The following is a 6000-nucleotide window of genomic DNA, read 5'->3' as shown; positions in this document are numbered from 1 at the left end:
AGATCTGGGGTCAGGTGTCACCATTCAGTACACTTGGACTCACTCGGCTTCCCCAAGGGTTCAAAAACTCCCCCACCATCTTTGGGGAGGCATTGGCTCGAGACCTCCAGAAGTTTCCTGCTAAAGACCTAGGCTGCGTCTTGCTCCTATAGTTGAACCACCTTCTGCTGGGACACTCCACGGCAGTTGAGTGTGCGAAAAGGACAGATATCCTGCTTCGGCACCTGGAGGACTGTGGGTATAAGGTGTCCAAGAAAAAAGCTCAGATCTGCAGACAGCAAGTACGCCACCTGGGAGTCACTATTCCAAAAGGGGAGTGCAGCCTAGGGTCAGAAAGAAAGCAGGTCATCTGCAGCCTACCAGAACCTAAAACCAGAAGCCAAGTAAGAGAATTTGTAGGAGCTGTGGGGTTTTGCAGATTATGGATTCCAAACTTTGCGGTGCTAGCCAAACCGTTGTATGAGGTTACAAAGGGGGGCGACGAGAGCCCTTTGAATGGTGGCCTCTACAACAGCAAGACTTTTGTAAGTTAAAAGAAAACTTATGTCAGCCCCAGACTACATAGGCTACCAGATTTCACAAAGCCCTTCACTCTCTATGTGTCAGAAAGAGAAAAAATGGCAGTAGGAGTTTTAACTCAAACTGTGGGGCCCTGGCCAAGACCAGTGGCCTACCCCTCAAAACAACTAGATGGGGTTTCTAAAGACTGGCCTCTGTGTCCGAGAGCCTTGGCAGCAACGGCCCTGTTAGCACAAGAAGCAGATAAGCTAACCCTTGGACAAAACCTAAATATAAAAGCCCGCCATGCAGTGGTAACTCTGATGAATACCAAAGGACACCATTGACTAACAAATGCTAGATTAACTAAGTACCAAGGCTTGTTATGTGAAAACCCCCGCATAACCATTTAAGTCTGTAACACTTTAAATCCTGCCACCTTGCTCCCAGTATCTGACAGTCCCGTTGAACATAGCTGTGTAGAGGTGTTGGACTCTGTCTATTCTAGCAGACCAGATCTTCGAGACCAGCCATGGGCATCCGTAGACTGGGAATTATACGTGGACGGGAGCAGCTTCAACTCACAAGGAGAAAGGTGCACAGGATATGCAGTAGTAACCCTGTAGGATGTTGTTGAAGCTAAGCCATTGCCCCAGGGAACTTCGGCCCCAAAAGCAGAACTAATGGCTCTAACTCAGGCTCTGGAACTCAGTGAAGGTAACACTGTAAACATCTATACTGATTCTCGATATGCCTTTCTAACCCTTCAAGTACATGGAGCATTATATAAAGAAAAAGGCCTGTTAAATTCTGGGGGAAAGGACATAAAATATCAACGAGAAATTCTACAATTATTAGAAGCAGTATGGAAACCCCAAAAGGTGGCAGTCATGCATTGTAGGGGACCCCAGCAAGTTTCTCCCTCGGTGAGCCAAGAAAACTCCCGAGCAGACACAGAGGCACGAAAAGCAGCATCTACTCCTTACCAGGCATCAGTCACAGCCCCACTACTCCCTCAAACGCTTGATCTGGTGCCTACTTATTCAAAAGAGAAAAAAGATTTCTTCAGGCAGAGGGAGGGCAAACAATAAAGGCAAGCTGGATAAAGTTACCAGATGGAAAAATAGCTGTGCCACAGCTGCTAGGAGCCGCAGTCGTGCTGGCTGTACAGAAACTACCCATTTAGGCTAAGAATCACTTGAAAAGTTGTTAGGCCGGTATTTCTACATCTCACACTTGCCAGCTTTTGCTAAAACAGCAGCTCAGCGATGCGTTACCTGTCCACAGCACAATGCAAAGCAAGGCCCCTCTGCGCCTCCTGGCATACAAGCCTATGGAGCGGCTCCTTTTAAATATCTTCTGGTGGACTCCACAGAAATGCCTAAATGCGGAGGTAACGAGTATTTACTGGTTCTAGTGTGTACTTACTCTGGGTGGGTGGAGGCTTATCCAACACGAACTGAAAAACCTCGTGAAGTAACCCGTGTGCTTCTTCGACATCTCATCCCTGGGTTTGGACTGCCTCTAAGAGTTGGCTCATATAATGGGCCGGCATTTGTGGTTGGCTTGGCAACAGAAGACGGCAAAGGAATTAGGAATCTCACGGAAGTTACTTGCCGCTTACTGACCTCAGAGTTCCGGAAAGGTGGGGCGGATGAATCGAACTCTCAAAAATAGTTTAGGGAAAGTATGTCAGGAGACAGGATTAAAATGGATACAAGCCTTTCCTATAGTATTGTTTAAAATTAGATGTACCCCCTCTAAGAAAACAGGATACTCCCTCCCCCTATGAAATTTTGTATCATAGCCTCCTCCTATACTGCAAGCACTTCCGGGTACTACCCAAGAGTGAGGTGAGATTGAATTACAGCGGCAGCTACAGGCCTTGGGGAAAATTACCCAGACAACCTCAACTTGGGTAAATGAGAGGTGCCCAGTCAGCTTATTCTCCCCCATTCACCCTTTTTCTCCAGGTGACCGTGTGTGGATCAAGGACTGGAATGTGGCTCCATTGCCGCCACGGTGGAGGGGACACCAGACCGTTACCCTGACCACTCCCACAGCTGTAAACGGGGAAGGAATCCCAGCCTGGATTCACCACAGCCGGTGACGCCTGGATTCACCACAGCCGGTGATGCCTGGATTCACCACAGCCGCGTGAAGCCTGGATTCACCACAGCCGGTGACGCCTGGATTCACCACAGCGGCGTGAAGCCTGCGGCTGCTGAGACCTGGACAGCCAAACCAAACCGGGACAATCCCTGTAAAGTGACCCTGAGGAAAAAGCAAGTCTTGCTCTAGTCACACCCAGAAGCTGACTGTTCTACGCACGGGGGAAGCATGAGGAAAATCATCGTGGGACTTATTTTCCTTATAACATGGACTCGTGTGTTAAAGCTTCCACTGCTTCTTCCCACACAGAGGACTGTCTTCAGTGCATACATCAGATCACTGAGGTAGAACAACAAGGTAAGACAATTTTTTTTTTATTTTACAATTATTATGAATGCCTAGGAACTCCAGAGGGAACCTGTTTGTACAATAACACTCAGTACAAAGTATGTAATCCAGGAAGTGACCAGCCCGATGTGTGCTATGACCCCTCTGAACCCCCCATGATCACAGTCTTTGAAGTAAGACTAAGGACTGGTCCTTTTCCAGGTGACACAAGTAAGGTAATCGCTAGAACAGAAGAAAGAGGGGTACCCAAAAATGTAACCTTAAAATTTGATGCTTGTGCCACTATTAATAGTAAGCAGCATGGAATAGGATGCAGTTCTCTAGATTGGGAAAAAAGTAACACAGCCAAAAAGAAGTATATCTGTCAAGAATCATATTTATGTAGGATGTGTCCAAACTGGTCTTGTGTCACTTGGGTTACTTGAAAAAAAGATGAAAAAGATCCTGTTTGGCTCCAAAAAGGAAAAGTCAGCCCCTCCTGCATGAGTGGAAGCTGCAATCCTTTAAAATTGGTAATCAAAAACCCCTCAGACCCAAAATGAAATTAAAAAAATACGTATCATTAGACATTGATGAAAAAGGACTAGATCCTAGCGTAAGCCTCCTAATAAAAGGATAGGTGCACAGACGCTCTCCAGAACCAGTATTTCAGACTTTCTATGATGAACTAAATGTGCCAGTACCTGAGATTCCAGGAAAAACTAAAAATTTGTTTTTGCAATGAGCTGAACATGTAGCCCAGTCTCTAAAAGTCACTTCATGTTATGTTTGTGGAGGAACCATAATAAACCATAATAGGAGATCAATGGCCTTGGGAAGCCCAAGAGTTAGTTCCTACAGACTCAGTTCCTGATGAATTCCCAGCCCAAAAGAACCACCCTGACAATTTTTAGGTTCTAAAAGTCTCAATTTATTAGACAGTATTGCATAGCTAGAGAAGGAAAAAGATTCACTCATCCTGTAGGGCGGCTTAGTTGTCTTGGGCAAAAGCTGTGTAATAGTACTGCAAAAACAGTTACATAGCGGAGTTCCAATTACACAGAAAGAAATCCATTCAGTAAATTTCCAAAGTTGCAGACTGTTTGGGCCCACCCAGAATTCCACCAGGACTGGACTGCCCCCACTGGGTTATACTGGATGTGTGGACATAGAGCTTATGCTAAGCTGCTTGATCAGTGGACAGGTAGTTGTGTAATTGGCACCATTAAACAATCTTTCTTCTTACTGCCCATAAAAAACAGGCAAACTTCTGGCCTTCTTAGTCTGTTTCCCGCAAAAAAGAAAGCATAGCCATAGGTGATTGGAAAGGTGATAAATGGCCCCCTAAAAAAATCATACAATACTATGGACCCGCCACTTGTGCAGAAGATGGCTTGTGGGGATATTGGACCCCCATCTACATGCTCATATGGTTACGAGCTGTTTTAAAAATTATTACTAGTAAAACCGGTCAAGCCTTGACTGTTTTTGCCTGGCAAGAGACTCTGATGAGAAATGCAATCTATCAAAATAGACTAGCTCTTGACTACTTGCTAGCAGCTAAAGGAAGAGTCTGTGGAAAATTTAACCTTACTAATTGTTGTCTACACATAGATGATCAGGAGCAAGTAGTTAAAGATATAGTTAAAGATATAACAAAACTGGTACATGGGCCGTCCAAGTGTGGCATGGATTTAATCTGGGAGCCATGTTTGAAAATTGGTTCCCAGCAATAGGAGGATTTAAAACTCTTATAATAGCAGTAATAATAGTAATAGAAATCTGCTTACTGCTCCCTTGTTTGCTACCTGTACTTTTCCAAATGATAAAAAGCTTCGTCGATACCTTAGTCCACCAGAATGCTTCAGCACAAGCATACTATATACATCACTATCAATCTATTGCAAAGAAAAACATAAATAGTGAAAATAAAGGTGAGAGCTCCCACTAATAAAATGAGTGAAAGTCTCAAAGGGGTGAAATGAGGGAAGAGAGAGACCCTCTCACATTGTTTTATATTGTTTTATACTCAGTAACTGTTTTAAGAAAAAAACCAAGGAAGTGAAACCAAAGACAGGCAGCCCGGCGCCAGGCCCAAAACCAGGACTGGGCCTGCCTGGCCAAAACCTAGTAGTTAAAAATCAACTACATTGCATAGAAGAATATTTTGAAACTCCCTGTTCTGTTCTGTTTCACTCTGACCACCAGTGCATAAAACCCCTGTCACGTATCCCCTAGATTGCTCAATCAGGACCCTTTCATGTAAAATCTTTAGTGTTGTGAGCCCTTAAAAGGCACAGAAATTGTGCATTCGGGGAGCTCGGATTTTAAGATGGTAGCTTGCCGATGCTCCCAGCTGAATAAAGCCTTTCCTTCTACAACTTGGTGTCTGAGAGGTTTTGTCTGTGGCCCGTCCTGCTACAGTGGTACAAAGAGTATTTTTGGAGAAAGGCATAATGGTAGTAATCATATAAAAATCCTTGGAGCTGAGGATTAAAAGATAACGTTAAGGGAGGCAAATATCCAAGTAAAAATCCAAAGTGATGTAAGAATATGAACATAATGCATCTATTTATGTATTTAACAACAAACAAAAATCTTTGGCCCTACTCTATTAAATTTCCTCTAATGTAATTGCTTTAATGAAGGATATATAAGGTTTGTTCTTCCTGAATTCTCGCTCACCTGGTGTCTCCTACCTCTACCCCCCAACAGCTTACATCCTCCAGATATATCACATCTGATTCTAATTCTCATTCTACTGTCCCACTTTACATTTTAGATCCAACTTATAGTAGACATATTTTATTCAATTTATGCAGAAATCACTTTATTGTAAGAAAAGATGATGAACTCACTGACTCAAGCAGAAAGGGAAGCGTTTTGGAGACACACATATTTCAGGGAATATAAGAAGAATGTGCTCAGTCAGCTTCATGAAGTGGTAGAATAAATGTCTGAAAACAACAAAGAACTAAAGCACACCCTTAGTCCAGTTAAATATGTGGATTCAAGACCATTTACCAATGACAAGTTTCTGACTTCCCAGAAAGACATTTATGT

At 43.7% G+C, this 6000-nt stretch overlaps 1 long non-coding RNA gene across 1 annotated transcript in view; it reads left to right on the top strand.

Annotated features, from left to right (window-relative positions):
• The first annotated feature begins 2264 nt into the window (after nt 1–2264).
• Nucleotides 2265–6000, top strand: part of LOC108582937 — a 168391-nt gene continuing 164655 nt past the window's right edge. Inside the window, exons 1-2 of the long non-coding RNA XR_001897017.3 lie at nt 2265–2351; nt 2472–2967. This is a non-coding gene — a long non-coding RNA (uncharacterized LOC108582937). The remainder of the gene's footprint in view (nt 2352–2471; nt 2968–6000) is intronic.

This window comes from Papio anubis, chromosome 15 (genome assembly GCF_008728515.1).
Source record: "Papio anubis isolate 15944 chromosome 15, Panubis1.0, whole genome shotgun sequence".
Taxonomy (NCBI): domain Eukaryota; kingdom Metazoa; phylum Chordata; class Mammalia; order Primates; family Cercopithecidae; genus Papio; species Papio anubis.
The sequence above is the reverse complement of the archived record's forward strand: the minus strand, read 5'-3'. Positions and strand labels throughout refer to the sequence as shown.